This window comes from Taudactylus pleione, unplaced genomic scaffold (assembly GCF_031769625.1).
Source record: "Taudactylus pleione unplaced genomic scaffold, aTauple2 ptg000556l, whole genome shotgun sequence".
NCBI lineage: Eukaryota > Metazoa > Chordata > Amphibia > Anura > Myobatrachidae > Taudactylus > Taudactylus pleione.
The window spans coordinates 18,051,867-18,076,176 of NW_028284958.1; the positions used below are offsets into that span (position 1 = coordinate 18,051,867).

At 48.1% G+C, this 24,310-nt stretch overlaps 2 protein-coding genes and 1 pseudogene across 2 annotated transcripts in view; 2 read left to right on the forward strand and 1 right to left on the reverse strand.

Annotated features, from left to right (window-relative positions):
- Window positions 1-20,254, reverse strand: part of LINS1 (lines homolog 1) — a 54,704-nt gene extending 34,450 nt beyond the window's left edge. Inside the window, exon 1 of the mRNA XM_088452713.1 lies at window positions 20,199-20,254. The gene's annotated coding sequence lies outside the window, so the exon portion shown is untranslated. The remainder of the gene's footprint in view (window positions 1-20,198) is intronic.
- LOC148481924 (uncharacterized) lies at window positions 1,190-7,561 on the forward strand (annotated as a pseudogene).
- A 294-nt stretch (window positions 20,255-20,548) lies between the features above and the next one.
- Window positions 20,549-24,310, forward strand: part of ASB7 (ankyrin repeat and SOCS box containing 7) — a 39,113-nt gene continuing 35,351 nt past the window's right edge. The window contains exons 1-3 of the mRNA XM_088452866.1: window positions 20,549-20,685; window positions 21,921-21,965; window positions 23,045-23,139. The gene's annotated coding sequence lies outside the window, so the exon portion shown is untranslated. The remainder of the gene's footprint in view (window positions 20,686-21,920; window positions 21,966-23,044; window positions 23,140-24,310) is intronic.

The window sequence follows — 24,310 nt, forward strand, 5'->3', positions numbered from 1 at the left end:
AGCTGACCTCTCTCAGCCAATGAACGCATAGATATGGCCCTACAACGGGAGAAGCCGCATCTGAGCGCTTCATTTGGGAGGTAACAACCATCATGGTTGTTACCTGTTGCGTGGGTTGGTTTTCGCGTTTCTTTTTTTTTACGAAGACCAAGGATGCCTACAGGGACAAGAGGACCAGTCCAGGTAATGTAGGTGAGTGTGTGTGTGTATGTATTAAAGCTATATTGTCACGGTGTGTGTGTATTGTGTTTATTTAAACATTTCTTTACAGGTAAACCACAGGTACCAGCGGGCCCTTAATGCCCCCACATGCTGGTACTTGTGGTTCTCCAAGTACCAGCATGCAGGGGAGGCTTGCTGGGACCTGCAGATCTACTCGTAAAGACAATGTTTACACTTATCTTTTTTTACACCACACTTACACTATCAACCCACCCACCGCCCAGGGGTGGCGGGGATAGCCCCGGGCTATCAGCCTAGACTAGGGGTGCCCTGGAGAGGGGGACCCCTTTATTGGGGGGATCCCCAACTCCCCAGGGATCCCTGGCCTGGGGTGACTAGTGGTCAGGAGTAATGTTTTGGCTGGGGAACCCGGTGATGGGGCTTCCCTGGCTGTGACATTGCCCCCCTCCCCACTAGTGCTGGTTGTTGGAAGTACAGGGGAACCCTACGCATTTTTTCCCCTGTAATTCCAGAACCAGGACTGGATCTGAGCCTGGTGCTGGTTGTGCTAAGTACAGGGGAACCCTACACAATTTTTTCCCTGCACTTACACAACCAGGACTGTCTATGAAAAGTCTGGGGCTGGTTGTGTATTTAGGGGGGGACCCCACATCATTTTTAAAAAAATAAATGAACACTTAACAAGCATTTTACAGTAAGATACATGCATGCATCTCACTGATGTATGCATGTATCTGTGTCAATACGACCTGATTATGATAAAATCGAAAGCATAAAGCAGGTCTATTAATATTATATTAATAATAGTAAATAAGGGATTTGTGTGTTGGTCAATGTAAAAGTACCAATGTTTTTTTTGGAGTGAAATTTGGTTTTATGTTCGATTTAACATTCAATTTTGCCTTTAGTAAATCTCCAAATGCAAAATTTAATGAAAATCGAATGAAAAATCACACTAGAATCAAAATCGAACAATAGTAAATATACCCCCATGTCTCATTGGAAGAAGGAGGAGGAGGTCCGGGAGCTCTTGCATGTGAGGAGAGAGGAGGAAATAAAAGCCCAAATAACAGGCACCTTTAAGGATGCCATGATCTATGGCAACATTGCAAAGGTCCTGTGCAGCAGGGGGATTGTGAAGACACAACAGCAAGTTCTTAATAAGCTAAAGTCCTTATGAAACAGTATAAAAATTTACGTCACAACATGTAAATAGAAGAAAGGTCCATGACCACAATCGAGATCGCAGTGGTATGAGAAGGATGGAATGGCCCTTATATGATTTGTGCAGTACCGTTATTGGCCATACAGCACTATGCAACCCCGTTGTCCTATCTTCATCTAGTGATGCTGGCACACTATCTGCAACACCAACAGGCACGCCTGCATCGGCTATCGCAGGTCCTATTTGATTATCCTGATGATAACACAGACTCATCTGTCACCATCATGGAAGCAAACACCGCCACGGATGTGAAAGTCTGAACCACAAATGCAGGGAGACAAGCCCGTCCTACGCACTAACAGTAAATTCCCCTGTATTAACGTTAGTAAAAACTGTATATGTTGTAGCGTTAAGCTATGTGATTTGCAATTTATACTAGGATTTGTGTATAAAATGGTACTAGACACTTAAATATTCGGCATATTGTGATCCTTGCAGTTATGGTAATGCAGCAGGTGGCATCACGCCTCCTGCTGCATTATTTATCCGAGCTGCGTTGTCCAACACAGCATCGGCTACTCTGCAGGAACATCGGCCGGCTAAGGTGACCCATGGGGTCACCCAAGCCGGCCGCCGCAGATAAGAGGAAGAGGCCAGGAAATCTCCATCAGCCAACGGAGATCCTGGTCTCTTCCCTCCCCCTAACGGCGGCGACGCGTCTCTGTATCAGGAAACTGAGGCCATTGCACCCCCTCCCCGCCAACAAATGGCAGCAGACTGTCAATGACAGTCTGCGTGCGGAGTCGCAGACCTATTTTGCACATGCACAGAATGGGTCTGGCACCTACACTGCTGAATGAGGCCCACTGGGCTGCCTTTTTAAGGATTAGGTGCAGAGTGCTAGAATGAAACCTTATCTTTTGCAGGGTTCAACTTGTGCTAGAGGACGGTAACCGCAAGCACGTATAAGTTGATAGCGCTGCTCTTTAATTTGTAATACCTTTTACAATCATGTGTTGCATACATTATTCTAAACTTTGTGAAGCTTATCCTTTTTTTTTTTTTTTACAGTTTTCACAGTCCCAACACGTAAATAGAAGACCAAAATTGAGGTTGCTACAAGAGCCATGAGTAATATCCTGTGCGAGGAACTATGGGCCTGATTCAGACCCGGTCGCAAGCGCTGAGCGCTCGCAACCGGGTCGATGGTGGCCCAGAGCGCATGCGCACGACGGAGCTGGCTCCATTGTGCGCATGTGCGAGACCTGGATAGCGACGGGCAATCCGTCGCTCCGGGTCTTGTACCAAAGGGGGCGTGCTGTCGATGTTGAATGACAGCACGCCCCCTTTGGTGGGCGGGCCGGGAGAGTGGCTGCCCAAACGGAGGCGTTCCCATTTGAACGCCTTCGTTTGGGGGCGACCCCACTGACATCACGAGTGATATCAGTGGGATAGATTTCGGCTCTGTTAGAGCCGAAATCTCTCTGGGGCTTGCGGCCACGAGACCCTACCACAAGGGTCTCGTCGCAAGCCCGATGGTCGAGATGGTCTTGACCATCGCGACCATCTTCCTGGCCGCTCGCTATAGCTGTGGGTGGTCACCCACAGCTATGCGAGCGGCCAGGAGGGCGTTCTAAAAAAAAAAAAAAGACCGGCCCTGATTCAGAGCGAGCGCTCTGTTAGAGCGTCCGGCTCTGAATCAGGGCCTATGAGAGCTGTATTCGGAATGGCAGGCTCAAGAGGATGCCAGACTGCACTCGATTCATCCACAATGAACGTGAATTGCACAAAAATTTGCTATTGCAAATGTTAGCTGTGCAGGAAAGGGTCAGTCGCTATAACCACACATTTCTCAGCCAACTATACATAAATCCACTCACAACCACCACAGTTTCCACCCCCACCCATTATGTATAACAGGCATAGTGTCCAATCTCATTTGGCACTACATCCCACTGTGCCCAACAAGCACAGTCTCCCACCTTATTTGGGCCTACATCTCAGTATGCCCAACAAGCACAGTCTCCCACCTCATTTGGGCCTACATCCCAGTATGCCCAACAAGCACAGTCTCCCACCTCATTGGGCCTACATCCCAGTATGCCCAACAAGCACAGTCTCCCACCTCCATTAGGGCCTACATCCCAGTATGCCCAACAAGCACAGTCTCCCACCTCTGGGCTTACATCCCAGTATGCCCAACAAGCACAGTCGCACAGTCTCCCACCTCATTTGGGCCTATATCCCAGTATGCCCAACAAGCACAGTCTCCCACCTCATTTGGGCCTATATCCCAGTATGCCCAACAAGCACAGTCTCCCACCTCATTTGGGAATACATCCCAGTATGCCCAACAAGCACAGTCTCCCACCTCATTTGGGAAAACATCCCAGTATGCCCAACAAGCACAGTCTCCCACCTCATTTGGGCCTACATCCCAGTATGCCCAACAAGCACAGTCTCCCACCTCATTTTGGCCTACATCCCAGTATGCCCAACAAGCACAGTCTCCCACCTCATTTGGGCCTACATCCCAGTATGCCCAACAAGCACAGTCTCCCATCTCATTTGGGCCTACATCCCAGTATGCCCAACAAGCACAGTATCCCACCTCATTTGGGCCTATATCCCAGTATGCCCAACAAGCACAGTCTCCCACCTCTGGGCTTACATCCCAGTATGTCCAACAAGCACAGTCTCCCACCTCTGGGCTTACATCCCAGTATGTCCAACAAGCACAGTCTCCCACCTCTGGGCTTACATCCCAGTATGCCCAACAAGCAGAGTCTCTCACCTCTAGGCTTACATCCCAGTATGCCCAACAAGCACAGTCTCTCACCTCTGGGCTTACATCCCAGTATGCCCAACAAGCACAGTCTCCCACCTCATTTGGGCCTATATCCCAGTATGTCCAACAAGCACAGTCTCTCACCTCTGGGCTTACATCCCAGTATGCCCAACAAGCACAGTCTCACATCTCATTTGAGATCCCAATATGGCCAAATAAGCGCAGTCTCCACCAGCATTTTCCGAGAGCATGTTTTCAAATTTCCAGAGGCCAACTACTTGTAGATTCATTGGCTACTACTACTACTCCCCAACAACCGACTTAGAAATGGCTGCTATTTAAAATATAATCAATATGATTTAAATAAATTATATATATATATATATATATATATATATATACACTGCAGTATTTGCCCCAGCAAATCCTTAGACCCAGTATGGAAAATATAGAGTTGCACTTGTCAGTAGTGGATTTACCGCTAGGCAACCAAAGCGGTCGCCTAGGGTCCGACGGGACCCATGGGGCCTGCCAACAGGATTGAATAATGGTGGAACACTAGCTCCACCGAAAATGCCAGAGTGCTGAGCTGGCTGAATACTCCCTGCAGGCTGTCAGTGATTAGACAGCTGCCGGGTGCCGGTTCCAGCACTCGCCTGAGGGTGCACGGGTGCAAACAGTGATGGGGAGGAGGGTTAGGAAGCACTACCCCCGCACTATGATCACAGCGGAGCACCCAGCGGCAGACTGCAGGATAACAGCTAGGGGGGAAATGCGGCACTTTGCAGGCAGCTATGTTCTGTGTGTGGGGGGGGAGCTGCAGGGGCGAGCTGATAAGTCTTTGCTGCAATGACTACCCACACATTCCTCACGGCAGGGCTGTAAACAAGAGAGTGCTCCTGGTCCCTCTAATTATGTGTATAACACAATCAGAGCATCCGGGCAGCAATCTCTGCTTACTGCCTGTCTGTCAGTGCAGGGACACAGTTCAATTAATCAGCTCCGGCTATACAGTAATACAGTATATACAGGGCAGGTTGCACTGTGACTGTGAGCTATGCCCAGCCTGTGTCCCCGCCCCCTACAGTGCTCACACGGCTCCCTAACCCATTCCTTCCTGTCGATAAGCAATGGGAAGGAGGGAGGTCTGAGAGGTGCTGCTAGGCTCCGCCCTCTTTCTCAAGGCGCCGCCCCCTTTTAGAGGTCTTCCATGCACACTCACAGCAAAAGTTGGGAGGTATGCATAGGGTTTTAAAATGAGGTACAGTAAGCTATCATTTTCTTTATTGAAGTGTAACCATCCAAAAATTATTTTAACTGGTATTTGTGAACTGTAATTGGTTTGACAGTTAAACTAGTCTGTGTACTGATATAGGAGCATTAAGTTAACAGCATAACAATTATATTTTTGAGTGAGAGGGATCTTGTTGCCAGGTTGGAAAAATCATGTCACCCATGATGATAGGGGCAGGGGCTTGGGGGGATCTTGCCTCCAGGAGCCATGGTTGCAGTTCCATCCCTGGATAATATGAAGGGTGATCAATCAATCATCACCCATTAGTTCAGCGACACTGTAATGTGGTTGCCTCCATAATATTTTTTGCACAGGCTCAGTACGTCTGGCCCCATGATGTTTAAAGATGATGTTGAGATCAGGGCTCTGTGGGGGGCCATAAAACCACTTCCAGGACTCCTTGTTCTTTATACTGAAGATAGTTCTTAATGACAGCTGTATGTTTGGGGTCGTTGTCCTGCTGCAGAATAGATTTGGAGCCAATTGGACGCCTCCCTGATGGTATTGCATAATGGATAAGTACCTGCCTGTGTTTCTCAGCATTGAGGACACCATTTGCTGAAATGCAGCCCCAAACATGCAAGAAACCTCCACCATGCTTCACTGTTGCCTGCAGACACTCATTATTGTACCGCTCTCCAGCCCTTCGGTGAACAAACTTCCTTTTGTTACAGCCAAATATTTCACATTTTGACTCATCAGTCCATAGCACCTGCTGCCATTTTTCTGCAGCCCAGTTCCTATGTTTTCATGCATAGTTTCCATGTCGAAGGTATAGCTTTTTGACCGCAATTCTTCCATGAAGACCACTTCTGGGCAGACTTAACAGTAGATGGGTGTACCTGGGTCCCACTGATTTCTGCCAGTTCTGAGCAATTGCAATGACGTCGTAGCCCAACATAAATAAGCCCATTTCCCTTACTCACATCTACAGTATAATACCTTGCAAGTCTGCAAAACCATCGGTAACATCGAGTACCATTGGAGCCTCATGCAGAATTACAACAGGTCTGACCTTACTCAGAATTTGCTACAAATTCTCTGGGGTGTTAGGCACTAGCGCTATAGTGTTTCCCACTTAAAATACGGGAGCTGCTGGGCACACGAGTTGTCCAGACTTGTAAGTAAGTTTCAGATAAAAGGGAGGTTGTGTCCAGCGCTAACCTAAAGTATGAATGCTTAGGTTGGTATGCGACCTGTACCCAGTATTAAATACTAAGTGTTATGCATATGGAAAAAAAATTGGGAAAGAGAGGCAGCAGGAGTTCTTATACGTCTAATAAAATATATTTATTTTAAAGATGAAGCTATTATGATAAATAACAAACAGTATGGGCAATGGTTCCTGTTAGTATGACTCTTATTAGGTGAAGTCAGATGGCTCCTTGAGGGTGCCTCTTTCCGTAGGGTAGAGCTACACCTACGTGTACCTATGGCCAATTGCTCTAGAGTTGATTGAACTGGCAATGGTAGGCTCAGTTCAAATTACCGTCCTTGTAAAACCACTCTGGTTGTAGGTTACATAAGTGGACTCCTTTAGGGTGTCACTTTCCGTATAGCACCAAGTGCCTACGTCTTCCTTTTAACACTAATCGTCACAACCTTCCGGGTGTGTGTCTGTGATCTCACTTGTGTTAAAATACCTTATGCTTAGGTAATGGTGGATCTCTATATATACTTCACACACTGTCCTCCTATATGTGCGTATTGAGTCTTATGCAGGTACAGTGGAACAGGTGAGGTGAGGGGTCTTGGTCTGCCCTTGCTAAGGGGTGACCTTCCGTATGATTAGCTGTATCATGCGTTCCCTCACAGTCAGTACTGAACAGTGAAAAGTATATTTGTAGGTATCCAGTGGTGGCGTCCCGCATTACTGGTCTTACCGTTGGTGATCACTTGCGTGGTAGATTTTCACCACATCCAGTATTGCCTCCTTCAGCCGATGGTGAATCGCCTTCCTCCTGCTGGAGCGTCACTTGCTGAGGCTGTACCCAATGGATCAGGGAAATCGGTGTGCTGCGTGAAGCTGCTGTTCGTCTCCTGCTGCATATGTCAGCAGCCGTGTGGGGTCACGTGTTGTGTATGGAAGAACGCGTTTCAGCCTATGGGCCTTCCCCAAGGTGAACTGTAAGAGTAACCCACACCTAAAGATCTGAGTAATAAAGTAGTGGAATGACGGTGTGTGGTGGAGTGTTTCTTTATAAAGTAATATTTCACAGTGTGTGTTTCCTGTCTGTTTTTTAAATATATTTTCTACTTCAGGGTCCATAGGGTATCCACAGGATACCTTGGGGTATAGGTGATGGCATCGGGCACCATAGAGTTAAGTTTTCACCCTCCCAGGATGCACTAGGGTCCCCCTCCTATACCTCGCCCCCGAGCCAAGGCATCTCAGTTTCGTTTGGTGCCCGGCCGGAGTCGCATGCACCTGTTTAGAGCGGGGCTAGAATTAGCCCCTGAAGTTTTCTACAAGCAGCTGTGGTTGCTCATCTGGATGTACAGCATGGACAGTCAGTACTGACGTCCATGCTGTCTTCCCTACACCCCCGCCGGTACCAGAATGCCGGTACTGATCCGGGGATGCTGGTAGGCATCTGGGGTCACAGCTAGCGGTGACCCCAGATGTTTGGGACCATGGCAGGATTCAAGGGGGCAGCAGGTAAGCAGCGGGGTCCCGCGGTGGGTCCCTGCTGAACACATGGTCCAGAGTCCCCAGGCAGGGGGCTCCCTGGGGACTGGCTGCAGCGTGGAGCCAGGTTTCGGACCTGCGCTTCCACTACCCCCCTGGGAGAGCGGACCGCAGCTGAGCGGTAGCGCTGCGGCGTCCCAGGGGTTAAGTGCATGCCAGGGGAGCGCACCTCCCCCGCTGCACACAGCCCTCTCCGCTCTGCTGACTGGCCCTGTGGCAGCACTCCTCCCCCAGGCCAGCCTCCTCTCTGCTCCTCGGTGGCCATCTTTTGCTGGAAGCATGGTGAGCGCTGCTGGACGCTGAAGATCGGTGGCATCGCGGTCTGGGTCCCCCGGCATACCTCTCCTCCGTTGGTTCAGGCCTGTGTATGCAGCGCTGTGTCCTACCAGGCTCTGTGTCTGCGTAGTTGAGGATCAGCGCTGATAGTGCAGGAATTGATTTCTTTCCATTGTATGTGACTTCTGCTAGCGTCTGCTGCCTGTACTTTCACTTTCTACTGTCAGCCTTTTCACTGTCCCTGTTCTTCTTCTGCTAAAGCCCTTGCGGTGCGGTGCTTGCACAGTGGTTCTCCCACTATACTAACAAGTATCAGTGAGAGGGGTCACATACTTACCATCATGTCTGAGAGTGACTTTCCTCTCCAGCTTTTGTGTACTAAGTGTAAGGTACCAATAGTGGAGGGGGAGGGTAACGCGGAGGGGCTATGTCGGCAGTGTTATTTATTGGCGCGGCTCCGGTACAGGAGCCGCCCTGGGCTTGTTTCGCCAAAGCGCTCACAACCCTCGTGGGCCAGTTAGCTCCGCAGCCTACCTTCCCACAGATGGGATTGTCCCAGCAGTCAGTGGTGTCGTCGCCCATGCAGGGTTTCTCGAGACAATTGATGGTACCCCACAGTCTCCCTATTTCCCCTCCTCAGGTCTCTCAGGAGCCTGCGTGGGTTAATTCGCTGACAAGCTCTGTACAGCATTTGTCGGACGTGTTACAAGGGGAGTCTGTGTTGCGGCCTCACAAGCGGCCGGTGGCGTCTGTCTGCTCCTTATGAGGATGACAACGGGACGTCCGATGATGGGGAGATTCTGGATCTTTCTGACCAAGAACCTCCCCATACTAAAGAGTCGGACGATAAGTCTAAGGTTTATATTCCTGGCCTTATTCGTGCAGTCCGCACTGCTTTAGTTATTGAGGATGATGAGCCTTCTGTGTCAAAATCCAAATATGCCTTTTTCAAGGATGTTAAGGGTGACGCCACAGTGTTTCCTCTTTCAGGTCAATTAGTGGACCACTTAGAGGAGGCGTGGAAACATCCAGGCAAACTGTATCAGCCTCAAAGGCGTTTAGCAGTGGCGTATCCGTTTGCAGACAATTATTTTGCTAAGTGGGAATTCCCGCAACAGGTGGACTCATATGTGACACGCCTGGTCCGAAGTGCCACGTTGCCCATGCCCTCCATAAAGGATGCTACGGACCGTAAGGTGGAAATCTGCCTAAAGTCCGTTTATTCCCTTGCAGGGGGGGGGGAAACCAGGCCGGCTATGGCCATTTGTTGGGTAGCCAGAGCTATGGAGCGCTGGGCAGATACTTTAGAGGAGTCTTTCGATTCCGACTGTTCGGCTGAACAGACGAGTTGAGGCAATCTCAGGGATTCGGCCACTTACATTAACAAAGCGGCTTTAGATATCAGTACCCTGACCTCACGGATTTCTTCGGCTCGTCGCACCTTATGGTTGTGATCTTGGAAGGCGGACGCTGATTTCAAAAAGGGCCTGGAAGCCTTGCCTTTTAATGGAGAAGTCTTATTTGGTCCGGATCTGGACAAAATTGTAGCCACGCTGGCGGCAGCCAAATCGGCATGTCTCCTGTCTGCTGCAGTTCCTTCCAGTTCAGGTACGTCGTCCTTTCGGCCTTACAGGGCCCAGGGTAGGCCTAAAGCACAGTCCTTTCCCTGACAGGCTGGCCCCAAGAAGTCGGCCAAGCCCCGGAAGCAGGCCTGGAGTAACAGACGTCCGGGCCCTAAGTCCGATGACAAACCTGCGGCCTGACGGTCCGGGCCTCCCTTTGGGGGATCCCAAAGTGGGAGGCCGCCTGCTACGGTTCGCCCAGTGTTGGTCGGTAACCATGACAGACAGTTGGGTTCACGAGGTGGTTTCTCACGGGTATGCCCTCTCCTTCCGGCATAGGCCCCCGTCCCGATTCTTCACCACGGGTCTTCCATCAGACCGGAACAAAGCCACGGAACTGCGGAAGGTTTTGCACACTGTGCTCCAGGCTGGAGTTATAGTGCCTGTTCCTTTTACCCAGAGGGGCCTGGGTTTCTATTCCAATCTGTTTTTGGTGCAGAAACCCAATGGGTCGTACCGTCCGATACTCAACCTCAAAGCACTCAACAAGTCATTGCGGGTGCCGAGGTTTCGGATGGAGACCCTACTGTCCATCATTCTGGCGCTGGAACCTGGGGATTACATGGTGTCGGACATACAGGACGCTTATCTGCATGTCCCTATTCTTTCGCGCCATCAACAGTTCCTCAGGTTTGCAATCCGCAACGATCACTTCCAGTTCCAGGCGTTACCTTTTGGCTTGGTGACAGCACCACGTGTGTTCACCAAGGTGATGGCGGTCATGATGGCTTCCCTGCGGCTGCAGTAAGTCCGCATGTTGCCGTACTTGGACGACCTACTGTTGGTAGCAGGATCTCCGGAGCTCCTTCTGCGCCATTTGGATCTGACGATTGCAGTACTGCAACGGCATGGCTGATTGATAAACTGGCAAAAGTCCACCCTGATCCCATCTCCGAGGACTCTGCACCTCGGAGCCTTGTTGGACTCCAGTCAGCAGCGGATCTTTGTGACGGGGGAAAAGATTTCTGCCTTGCAGTTGAGGGTGCGCAGTTGTCTGCAGAGTCACCGGGTGTCTCTTAACTCGGCAATGAGGTTACTGGGCTCCATGGTGTCCGTATTCGACATGGTGGAATATGCCCAGTTTCACTCCAGATCTCTGCAGCAATTGATCCTGTCCAAATGGAATGGACTGCCTCAGAGTCTCAAATCCCAGACGATGGTGCTCACTCCGGAGGTTCGCCTGTCCCTTGCCTGGTGGTTGCAGACGACCAATCTCAACAAGGGTCGTCCGTTTTGGGTGCCGAACTGGGTCTTATTGACAACGGACGCCAGTCTTCGGGGCTGGGGAGCGGTCACGGGTCCACACTTGTTTCAGGGCAGATGGACTCAGGCGGAAAAGGAGCTTCCGATAAACATCTTGGAACTCCGCGCCATTTTCAATGCTCTCCAGCGGGCCCATCGGGTTCTCCAGGGTCATCCCGTGCAGGTCCAGTCGGACAACGCCACCACTGTGGCTTACATAAATCGGCAAGGAGGAACCAGAAGTCGGGCGGCACTCGTAGAGGTGTCCCGCATCCTGATCTGGGCGGAGCGCAATCTCCCGGCCATATCAGCGGTATTCATCCCGGGAGTCCTCAATTGGGAGGCCGACTTTCTCAGTCGCCAGGACATTCATCCGGGGGAATGGTCTCTGCACCAGGATGTCTTTCAACTTCTGGTGGACAGGTGGAGTCTTTCAGAGATCGACCTCATGGCCTCACGGCACAACAACAAGTTGCCGGTGTACGGGTCTCGCACAAGAGACGAAAAGGTGTCTCTGGTGGATGCTCTGTCTGTCCGGTGGACGTTCCGGTTTGCTTATCTCTTTCCTCCGTTTTCCCTTCTCCCACGGGTAATCCGGAGATTCAAACAGGAAGGAGGGATGCTCCTGTTGATAGCTCCCGCATGGCCCAGACGGCACTGGTTCTCAGACCTTCAGGGTCTGTCCATGGACATCCCTCTGTGGTTGCCGCTACGACCGGACCTACTGTCACAAAGTCCTTGTCTTCACCCGGACCTGACTCGGCTGTCTTTGATGGCGTGGCTGTTGAGACGGCCATGTTAAGGTCCAGGGGGTTTTCCAGCTCTGTAGTACGCACTATGCTGAAAGCTCGAAAACCGTCTTCTGCAAGAATATACCATTGTGTGTGGCATACGTTCTTCCAATGGTGTCGACCGAGAGGTTATGCACCTCGGGAGTTCCGTCTGTCTAGAGTGCTAGCCTTCCTACAGGCGGGACTAGACCATGGGCTTCGCCTTGCTTCTTTGAAGGTGCAGGTATCTGCCCTGTCTGTCTGGTTCCATCATAGGATTGCTACGATCCATGATGTGCGCACCTTTATGCAAGGTGTTCTTCGAATCCAGCCGCCATTTGTTCCACCGGTGGCGCCTTGGGATTTGGCGGTGGTTCTGAGGGCTCTCCAGGGACCGCCGTTTGAACCACTGGGCTCAGTGGATCTTAAATGGCTGACAGCCAAAACAGTTTTCCTTCTGGCCATCGCTTCGGCCAGACGTGTTTCTGATTTAGGGGCTCTATCTTGTAGACCCCCTTTCTTGATTTTTCATGGGAACAGGACGGAGCTGCGCACTCGTCCTGATTTTCTTCCCAAAGTTGTTTCCCGGTTTCATATCAACGAGGAAATCGTTGTGCCGGCTTTTAACTCACCTGACCTTTCAGTGGGTGAGGCCACTTTGGATGTTGTGCGGGCCTTAAAGATTTAAGTTGACCGCACTTCTTCGTTTCAGAAGTCTGACGCCTATTTTGTCCTCTATGGCTTCCGTAAAAATAGTTGGCCTGCTTCAAAGCAAACTTTGGCAGGTTGGATCCGTATGGCAATTTCAGAAGCTTATCTTCATGAAGGCCTGCCGGTTCCTTCCTCTGTGAGGGCTCATTCCACTAGGTCTGTGGGTCCTTCGTGGGCAGCTCGACGTGGTGCCTCTGCAGTCCAGATCTGCAAGGCTGCCACGTGGTCCTCTGTCCATACCTTTGTGAGGTATTACGCGTTTGACACCTTTTGCCGCTCAGGATGCTTCCTTCGGGCGGCGGATTCTCCTTTCAGCACAGGAGCGTCCCCACCCTTGAAGGATACTGCTTTGGGACATCCCCAAGGTATCCTGTGGATACCCTATGGACCCTGAAGTAGAAAATATGAGATATGGTAAGAACTTACCTTTGTTATCTCTATTTTTACGAAGTCCATAGGGTTCCACAGGACTCCCGCCCTGTCGCACCTGTGCTGCAGATGGGCTTTGCTCTGGTCACCGGTTTTTCCGTCTCCCTCTGGTAAGAATGTGGTTCTTGTGTGTGTCCAGATCTTTTTTCTCTCTTCCTTCTCCTCCTCCGGCCTATGGCTTGGTACGTAACTGAGATGCCTTGGCTCGGGGGCGGGGTATAGGAGGGGACTTTAGTGCATCCTGGGAGGCTGAAAACTTAACTCTATGGTGCCCGATGCCAGACGTCATCACCTATACCCCAAGGTATCCTGTGGAACCCTATGGACTTCGTAGAAATAGAGATAACAAAGGTAAGTTCTTACCATATCTCATATTTTTTCAGGTGCACTGCAGGCCCTAGGGGAGTATTTTTGTTGTGGGCTCGATTCCCCTAGGGATTCTAGCTCCGTACTGACCGGCCTAGAGCTGGCTGGCACTACTCCATGCTGAGTGTCCTTCCTGCTACAGTGCCACCACCATTGGCTGGTAAAGCCTAATGCTAGTTAGAATTTTTAGTGGGACCTTCAGGCTCTTCCACTACCAGTCTAGTCTTAAAGGACTAGTGCTGGCCAACAATTTTCATGCCAGTTTTATCTGTGTTTCAAAAAAATAATATATAGAAGGCTGCAGGAACCCTAGGGATCCATGCAGGTACTTCTAAACAGTTGTGTTTTTGGACGGGATTAGACGGTGGCATCCATCAGTTCCAGCTAAATTTACGGGGATTGGGCATTTTAAAACCGATGGATATCGACCGTGATTTGCAAAACACCATTAAAAGCGATGAATGGTAAATATTACTGTTTGGCTCCCCAAACTCCTGTCGATGTCCTTTGGTATCAAGACTCAGTACTAAATTTTGCCCCATGATGCCTTTTTTTGCATGCTTTTTTCTATTCTCCTCTGAGTCTGTGTATAATTACTATATTCAGTTATCTCAGCACATATAAGAACTGACATTTTCCTGGAGAACCATATTTAATAATGCATTTGTAACATGTTTGCACCTTTAGCACTTTCTAAACAATTACTAAAATAACTACTACTGTTGGATGGCTTCTTCACACCAACTCACTAAAACAAAATTTGTGGAATACAGTTGGAGGTACTGCATATATTGCATACTAGTTAATAAAGGTACAAACCACATATACAGTATATTGCACACAAGTGTCAATATTAGCCCTTAAATACCAAAGGCTCAAACGAAAATGAAGCCCTATCAGAATATAATTAATTGCATTATATACATGATTCAAATATAGGACTAATATTAAGAAATAATGGTCCGGAATCTGAATCAGACGCTAGTGGGATTGCGGATGGGTCAGATTCCAGCATACTGCATGGGCACCTTAGAAAGAATTCTGCAGCTGCGCCAGATCAGGCATACACACACTAATCAAGATCGTAAGTGTGGACGGAGTGATCCATCCATTGACGGACCACTCTTTCCTTAACATGGGGGGTTTTGGGTGGGAAACGGACGGTGACCATGCAATTCCATATCTGGGAAGTGTCATGGGCATGTAAGCCAGCTTCTGTGCTCCATCGTAGCATGTGGACAGAAATTAGATGCCTCTTTTAGATGATTCTTTTGCACCCAGCATAGGGTGTGTGCAAGTCCAGATACTAATGATGGCTGTGGCTGCAAACGTAAAAACAGTGGGTGAGATGGGCTTCCACATGCAGACATATGGATTTTCAGCATACAGGGGTGGACATAATTAGGATGTAGGTGCATCCTACTCAGAATTAGGCCTAATATTCCTAATAAAAGCCACAACAAATACTCACAATGAATAAACAATCACATTAAGGCAGTAAGAAGGAGATTACTCCCCACCATAGGAGTGTATTGCAGCCTGCCAGCTGTTCTCCTGTCATCCAAGCAATGGGAAACATAAGCATAATGGGGGTAGAGGCAGGGGCTGGCTGGCAACTTTCAGCCTGGGGGCAAACCAGAGCAAGTGGCCCAGCTTTTCTACTGGCGAATGCAATTTTAAAAATGCCCATAACAATAATGTTGGGGGTTTGTACCACAGTAAACTACTACATGTCTGATTTTTTTTAACTTATATGGGACACATAATAATTACCTTTTTTTTACTTCAAGGACATTGAATTTATTACACTATGAGGCGCTTGTTTTTCACCTTCTGTCAAATTACATTTTATATATATATATATATATATACAGTGCTTGAAGTGTGCGGGTATAAAATGGCATGTCATGCTGTCACTTCACTTCGGCACCCGTCCGGCACTAGGACTGTCCCAGTGTCGGTCAACAAGCGGTTGCTCTCTGCTTATTTAAATTTATCTTTGGCCGCAAATCAATCATGGCTCGTGGAGTGGCAGCCAATCAGGGGAGGCCGGCGCTGGGACTATCACTGTCTCAGCTCCGGTCACCAAGCAGCTGCATGTTTAAATTTGGCTCCAGCCGTGAGCCAACCCAAGGTTAACGGAGCAGCAGCCAATCAGGGGTGGCTGCCCCTAAGTGGCTGCCAGTCCGCGAGCTGTCATTTGCTCACAGCCGGCACTGAATTCAAAATGCCAGTACCAACAAGGAGAAAAATTGGGGAAGGGCCCAGGGAAGGGAGAGCCGCGACAACGGTCACCAGAGCAGAGCAGGGTGAGGTGGGCAGTGTGCTGTGGTGTGAAGTATGCTATGAACTATGGTGTGTGGTGTGCTGTGACTGTGAGGGCATGCTGTATTCGTACCGTGTATCACACTGAGTGGGCTGTGTACCACTTGGTTTAATGTAAGTATACCTGGCAAACACCGTCAGCCGCTCCTCATCCTCCGGGGAAAAGCCACGTACCGCTCGCTCGGAAGCTGCAGCCATATATACACACACACACACACACACAATCACATTTAGTCAGCACACACACAGAATCACATTTAGTCAGCACACACACACAGTAACACTTAGTCAGCACACACATACAGTCACGCTTAGTCAGTACACACAGTCACACTTAGTCAGCACACACACAGTCACACTTAGTCAGCACAGACACACACCTAGTCAGTACACACACACAGTCACACTTACACACACAGTCACACTGTCAGCACACACACTTAGTCAGCACACACACACACAGTCACACTTAGCACACACACATAGTCACACTTAGTCAGCACACACACACAGTCACACTTAGTCAGCACACACAGTCACACTTAGCACACACACAGTCACACTTAGTCAGTACACACACAGTCACGCACACATATTTTAAATAACATAACATTTATATCACTGTGACACTACATTTATATGCCCCACTCCACCCTCCACTTACCTGGTATGGGTGTAGAAGACATGAAGCTGGCACTCCTCATATCTTCCCTCTCTCCTCTATGGGTATGATAAAAAAATGTATTTTATAATTCAGCTCCTCTTCGGCTCTTCCCACTACCCCGATAGGCCACGCCGCCTTTCTCATTCTCCAGCCACTTGGAATTGTAGGTAGGGAAACCTGGATCCCCATTGGTCGATAGCGGCAATCTTTTTGTAGCCTGATATGGGGGCAGTCTGTTACCTGAATCTGATCTCTCTCGGGGCAGCAGCACAGGAGCCAGAGCAACGCATCCTGTGCTGTCTGCCAGTGCCTGCCGGCCCTGAAATACTAGAATTGTACCGGCCCGGGGGGCAGATGGCACCCTGCCCCCCGGCCCAGCCCGCCACTGGGTAGAGGGAACTATTTTTTCTCCACCGAGTTCCAGTTTCTCCCTTCTGTAAAATGCTCGTTTCTTTATTGTGTGACTTCATGTAGTGTTAAGGTTGGAATCGGTATGTATTACCGCCGGCTGCATGGCAGGCAGTTCAGATCCCGACGCGAGGAGCCCGGCAGGGGTTTTTGGCAAGTACTACTAACCCTGCCCACCCCAACCCTCCCTTAGGGGTGCCTAACCCTAACCCCCCCTAAGTGCCTAAACCTGCCCCCCCATCGGCTTCCTGACTGCATCCCGTTAAGGTTCTTTGTGGTTTAACTGTCCATGTTGTTATGTTGTGAACCTTTCTACATCGATACTCATCTATAAGCCTGGTTTTCTCAAACTCTAGTGTTAATTCCATTTTAGGCCTCATTACCAATTTGTTATCAGTGCACTGTATCAGGTAGACTGCATAAAGGCATGGCTGCTATGTGAATACACTTTATGTTCATTGACTGGCATTGTATTACTATCTGCACTTTTTTTTGCCATGTATTACATGGAGAAAAGTTATCCCCGTTTTTTACAAAGACTTTTCGGACCGGCGAAAAGTCTTTGAAATTGAAAATGGGGATAATTGAAACAGACTTTTCACCCCATATTGAATAAGCCCCATAGTGAGATTCCCGGGTTTTTGCCGAGGCGTGGCCAAATTACCCAGGTCTCACTTATGTCTGAAAGGCACCAACCCGGGAACATGTTCCCAGGTCAGCGCCCCTGCTATTGACCATGGTTTTTCCTGGAACTTAAGTCCTAGGTAGACAACCCGGGTTTAGTCTGAATGGTGTGACACAGGATTTTACTCCCAGGTCGCACCTAGAGGCCTCTGATTGGCCGTTGGGGGCTGCCTGGAGGGGATGGGGCATCCTCCTACAAAAGGAACAAAAAACTGTCACACTAGCTACAGAGATGCTGCCCGTTGTGAGGTCTGGTGGCTTGAGAAGGAGTTTGTGATTACGTGTGTGTGTGTGTGTGTGTGTGTATGACATGTATGTGTATGAGTGTGACATTAGAGCAGCCTGGCTGTTAGGATGCCAGGGCATACAGGCTTATGTCTGAATGGGGTCAACCTGGGAAGTTCTTGGGTCTCAGTTGTAGTGTGAAAGGGTTTCTTGAGGAAAAAGCCGAGCATTTGCTGAGGTGAAAAACCTGTCTAAACAGGGAAATTCCCGGGTCATATGTCTGAAAGTGGTATAAGTCTCATTTGTTATAGTTTCCATACCAGAAACATGTTACTGTTTAATCTGGATCTTTCATGTAGCTTCTCTAATAGATCCTTGACGCTGGTGGGCAGGCCTGTATCATTGACCATTGATATGCAAACTGCCTCTGAAATTCTATTTAATAAATTTAAATGTGAACAGTAATGATCGCATAGTGCATCAGCAACTCTGTTTTTTGTGTAGATCCTACTTGATACTTACGATAGTCTCAGGCTAGTTAACTAGTTTTTTTTCAACTAATAAACTTATGGTTACTAGTGCCAGCATGTATTTCTTATCTCATTCGTGGTTATTAACTGACCTATCTGTAATAATTACCTCTCATAAGACATCAATGGATAGTAGCTTCTATACCATAAATTTTTACAGCCTAAAATGGTCATTATTCAGTTCATCCATTGCTACTTTACGCTTCGAGCTGCCAACCATTTTCTGTAATTTCTTCTTTACTCCTTTTGAAATAGAGTATGGATTACCTTACATCACATACATGATGCAGATTTCTGTGCCTGGGTGCAAAACCTGAGCAAAATACACTTCAAGCATCAAACACGCAGGAATGATTGTCGGATAAACTTTACTGTAACCATAAAAAGTTAAGCAATTCATTACATACAGTATCATGGAGTATTCACTACAGAGTCTGTACAAGAGAGCACGCTTTTACAAGAAACAGCGTGACCAGTCCCTCCAGTGTAGCTTCTCAAGCAATTCTCAGTCTGCAGCTGTTGCTATAGTCCAATAGATATAACTATTTGAACAATCATGAAAACCCTAGGACAAATAATTTCCCCCACCAATAATTTTAGGTGGAAAAGACACAACTAGGGTTGCCATCTGTCTTGTATTATACAGATTAGTCCTGTATTTAAATACAGGACGCAGTTTGTCCTGTTTTCAGGTCTGGTGCAATACCACACTGCCATTGGCAGAGAGCTCCACCTCCACAAGTTCAGAGTGACAGGTGTTCTCAACCTATGCGCCATGAGAGAGAGTCCAGCTGCGCAGCCATGCAGCAGCTCGCAGGCAGAGGTTGAGGACGGAGCACTTATGCAGCACAGCCTTTCCCTAACCCCATGGGATGAAGCCTTGGCTGTCTTAAAGGTGGGATGTGTACTGCGCACACTTAAGCTGAAAGACAGGGGGCAGGAGGCTAGAGAGACAAAGGGGGCAGGAGGCTGAAGTGAAAGGAGACAGGAGGCTTAAAAGATAGGGGCAGGAGAGACACATGGGGCAGAAGGCTGGAGAGACACGGATGCATGAGGCTGTAAAGACAGGAGGCTGGAGTGATGAAGCAGAGAGCTGAAAAGTCAAGGGGCAGGAGACTGCAGACAAGGGGCAGAAGGCTGGAGGAGACATAGGGGGCGGCAGGAGGTTACACAGGCAGCTCGAGTCTGGTTGGACCTCTGTTGTATAATGATGAAGACATTAGTTATATTCCTACACAAACAGGAGTCTTCCCAGACCATGCGATCTACTACATGAATAGTGAATATGGACTAAAGACACCGTCTGCCCAGGGAGCATCAATTTCTTCAGAGGTTCCCGCTTCAGAGAAACCACATGTAGGCAAGGTGAATTTTTATTTAGTACACACAAAAAAAACAGTATAGACTCTTTACTCACTCCCGGGATGGTTGGAGGGGCTCGGGTGAGTTGCTGAGGGGGACATTGTTCCTTTTGCAGAACGCGACGGCACGCAGTTTTTATCTTTTTTTGGGAGGGGACGTGACCACGGCTATCAGATTTGGCTATGACACCCCACCCCTGTATTTAGCCAGAACAAAGGCGGCAACCCTAGACACATCTTTTGAGTTCTAATGATTCTGCATTATGTTAATGTTTTAAGCCTGCATACAAATTATTGGGTAATTCTGAAGCTCCAGTTATACATTACAGACTGATTTCTGTAATCCTTGGTACCCATACTGTGCATGGCATGTTTACATTATCTGATTTACTATAATATATAGAACATGACATCAACTCTTCCCATAGGCTAGGCCTGTACCAGACAAAAGCCTTGCGTCACGTACCAGCTCCTGGACCCAATGTACTGCCCTAAATAAATAGCCGCTTCCCGGGCATTCTGTGAGACAGATGTAATGTTGTAACGTTCAAATTCCGCCAAAGGGGCGGACGGGAAATGTAGTCCTTGGCGCGGCCGTCGCTGGAGCGCAGGCGCAAGTCTCGTGACTGCCGCCCACAAGCAGCTGGTAGCTGTTGCCTGGCAACTGCTAGGGACTCTGCAGGGAGGGAGGTGTTCCTGGTTGACGCCTCATCCAATCAACGCGAAGTCCGGTCCGCGCCGCCGGCCTATCCCGTCACTTTTGCGCGTGCGCCCTGTTCTCCTCCCCTGTTCTGTTTCGCAACGTCTCGGGCTCGCTTTGCGGCACTGTGCTCTGATTGGCCGCTGCTCAGGGGTCTTCTGTGTGTCTGCTTCCCGTTAACGCGGAGGGTTATGGGGCAGGCCCTGGGAAGTACGGACCGGTGTGAGGCGTTGGGCAGTGGTGTGTCCCGGGGGTGAGTGTGTCTTCAGTAGCTCCAATCCCCACTGTACCCACCACCCCCCAGGAAGGCCCTCACACCCAGCACCATAACCAGCTGTGCCTCCGACTTCCAGCACCGCTTCCTGCTCACCTAATGTTAGATGAATGCGGTGCAGGGAGCTCAGTGTAGCCTGGCTGCTGCCATATCCGTGCCTGAGCCCTGTGTCCTGTCCCAGTGTCCTTCTCTGTAACTGTGGCACTCTCCCATCCATTGTGTATCCCAATCAGCTGCTAACAATACACCCTGCTGTGCTGCCGGCCTGTCCCCCATGGTCCTTACACTGCTGCACCATTAGTGGCTCACAGGACACTGCATCCCTTTTATCCTCCCTGTATTGTGACCCTGATATCACACTCCTCCCCCTACCTGATAAAGGTGTGCCACCATTGTCACCCCAGCTGCCAGTATTGTTGCACATCTAGCCACCCTGACCCCCTGCACCTAAAACAACACACACAATAAAAGATCTATAATAAGTGTGTTGTAGGGAGATGTGCGCTGGCATTCCAAGCAATGGGACGCAGAACATTTGTTTTAAAAACCCTCCTGGTGAGGCGGCACAGTATAGTGGGTGCAGCGCTCATTGTCTACTTATGAAATCTCTTCTAATGTTTAACTATTCTCCTTGAGCTACTTCTTCTTTGCTTCATGTACGTCTGTAATTAGTCTTATCTTACATCATCACAATGTGTAATCGTACTATACCAACGTTATTTTTTTTCCCCACGCCTCCAGCCTGCGAGCTGTATGCAGTTTATTTGAGGGTGTCTACCTTCATCGTATCTATACCATAACACATGCTATATAAATGGAAACACAGGTTATTCATTGAAATTTTTATTTCTGCAGGCTGTGTGGTGTGACATATTACAGTGGCATGCAGCTAAATGCCTGATTTGTCAAACCTAACTGTATTGTTTTTGTTTTTTTTTCGAAATATTACAATGAATCCATTTTATTAGAAAAGTCTGATGTATTGATTTGCATATGTTGCATAGATACGTTTCTGACATGTTCAAGAAGTGATCCATTGTTTTGATTGTATACCAAACACACATCTATTTACATAATACCTATATGAGCCAAGTACAAGGTATATAGGTTCAAATTGGGAATAAACACCTCTTCATATACATTTTATTATTATAAAGACAGCTGCTCTCTGTTTACCAGGCTCTTACTTTATTCCTCTATTTGTTATTTTATAGATCATCAATCACTGCTTTTGTGGAAGTGAAAGGAAAAGACCAGAGGTAAGACTAATTTATTGCAGAATTATTCAATTGTTGTTACGAGATAAGAGAAACCCTAACACCAAACCATTCCTAACTCTTTGTTGTTCTACCTTAACATAGTATTCATAAGAAGAGTATAATATTGAGTATATTTCTGTTTATCAAGACACCGCACACACACAAACAAAAAGCTGGTTTAGCCATATGGTATGCTGTCGGGAAGCCGGGGGACGTAATCCCGACAGCTGGCTTCCCGACTGTCATTTCCCGGCAAGGGTCTAAAGACAGGCGTCGATATGCCGACGACTGTCATTAAACATATGCCGGGAGCCCGACGCCCGGCATCCAGATCGAAGGGACGCCGGGCGCCAAGATGGATGTGCCTTTTACACTATTCTCTATAACAGGGGTGGGGAACCTTTTTTCTGCGAGGGCCAATTTGATATACATAACATTATTTGTTGTCTCGGTGCAGGCCACACCCCCTCCATGTGATGTCACACAGGGTGGGGCCACAATCGGCGGTGATTACAGCAATGTCGGGAGCATCCTGAGGACACACCAGTGAGCTGTAAGGGCAGCGGTGTAACCGTCTGAAGCGTCTTAAGCACGCCCCAGGCAGCACTGCTGCATAGATTCGGGCTGCAGGGTGCCATTCTAGGCACCCTGCTAGCCAGATTAGGCTAGCAGAAAATAAAGCTTGGAGGGCCAGACTAAATGATTCCGGGGGCCTTATTCAACCCCCGGGCCTCAGGTTCCCCATCCCTGCTCTATAAGGTGCAACAAAATCTCTGCAGCGTTGTACATCGCTGTACTGATAGTTATGTATGTACAGTATTATATTTGCTTGGAAAGTTGAGTTCTGAGATGGTATTTTATAGTAAAATCTTATGTGTATGAATAAACAGTATTCTCACTATGATTTAGAATTTGCATAATGATCATTACCTGCTGGATAAAATATGATGATGAAAGGTATAGCAAATACTTTGAGAGATTTTGACTTGTCCATTGTTAAATTGCTGCTGACTCCATCCCAGTACAAGCGTTTTCACTTGCATGTTTTTACTATGTATTATTTATTTTTATTTAATCAGGTGAGGATTCCTGATGAGATGAAGTGTGCCAGTACCATAAGCCCGAAGGGAACCAACCACTGCAACACAAAGGAATAGTGACAGAGCCGTGAGAGGTATTTCCTTTGACAGTTTTCAGTTCAAGTTGGTATTACTAGCACTTAAAATATTGATGACAAACTACACTTCTCTTTGGAAAGGGTGGGGAGAGAGGCCATTATCTATCGATCTATGAGGTTCTTGGAGGTGGGGGCAGTTTAATGTGGCAGGAGCGAGGGAAATGTGTCAGACAGCGCTGGGCTATCGTTCATGCCAATATGATCTCTTACAGTGTGTTGTCCCATCCACAACACACCGTCAACAGGAATGTGCTGGGCAAGTGCAAAACTGCAGGGGTCTGGCCAAAGCTTGAGGAAGCCAGACGCTGGGAAAATAAAGTTTTTAAGTTTTCTGCTATAATAATAGTGATGGGTTACTACTTATATGTAGTTCATAATGGATTGTCTGCAAGTTGAGATTTTTTTACATTTAAATTCTTATGACAAAGAACATATTATAGATCAAACTTTGTCACTATTTATTAAAAAAACAAAACATGAAGAAGCCCTGTGAGAAAAAGTAAGTGCCCCCCATGATTCAGTAACTTGTAGTAATCGTTTGCTGTTTATCAGTCTCCGTTTATATTTGAGGAATTTTGTCCCACTCTTTCTTATAACGCTGCTTCAGTTCATTGGTGTTTGTGGCTGATTGTTTATGAAGCATAGGACTGATAACATCTGATGTTTTTAACATGGTTTTAAAAGCATTTCTCATGTGTACATATGATTAGAACTGTAGAAATCATTGTTTCTACTAAGTTTCACATGACTTCTTAATGTTGGTCTACAGTACAATAGACTTGGGGTCCTTTTATCATTAAATATTTGTGGCTTATTCTCTGAAAATACCCGTTTTCAGGTGGTAACCGCAAATATTTAGTATCACCCCCAGGTATGAAGGGGGGATGCAGCCGATATCTCCAATACATGCTGCAATCCCTCCATTCCTACCTGCAGCCGCAGCCCCCATAGGTTTCTATGGTGGATGCGATATTGCCAGATTTTCCAACTTCCAGAATGCGAAGCATTCCAGAGATTGGCCCCAGCAGCTAATGTTATCTGAAGATGGTGTTAGCGTATTGTAGCGTATGCATAATTAGCCGGGAGAGGGTTATCATTAATAAATGGGCCCCTTGGTGAGGACCTGATGGTTATTAGTTATGTCCATCATATGCAGAAATGCAGGTGA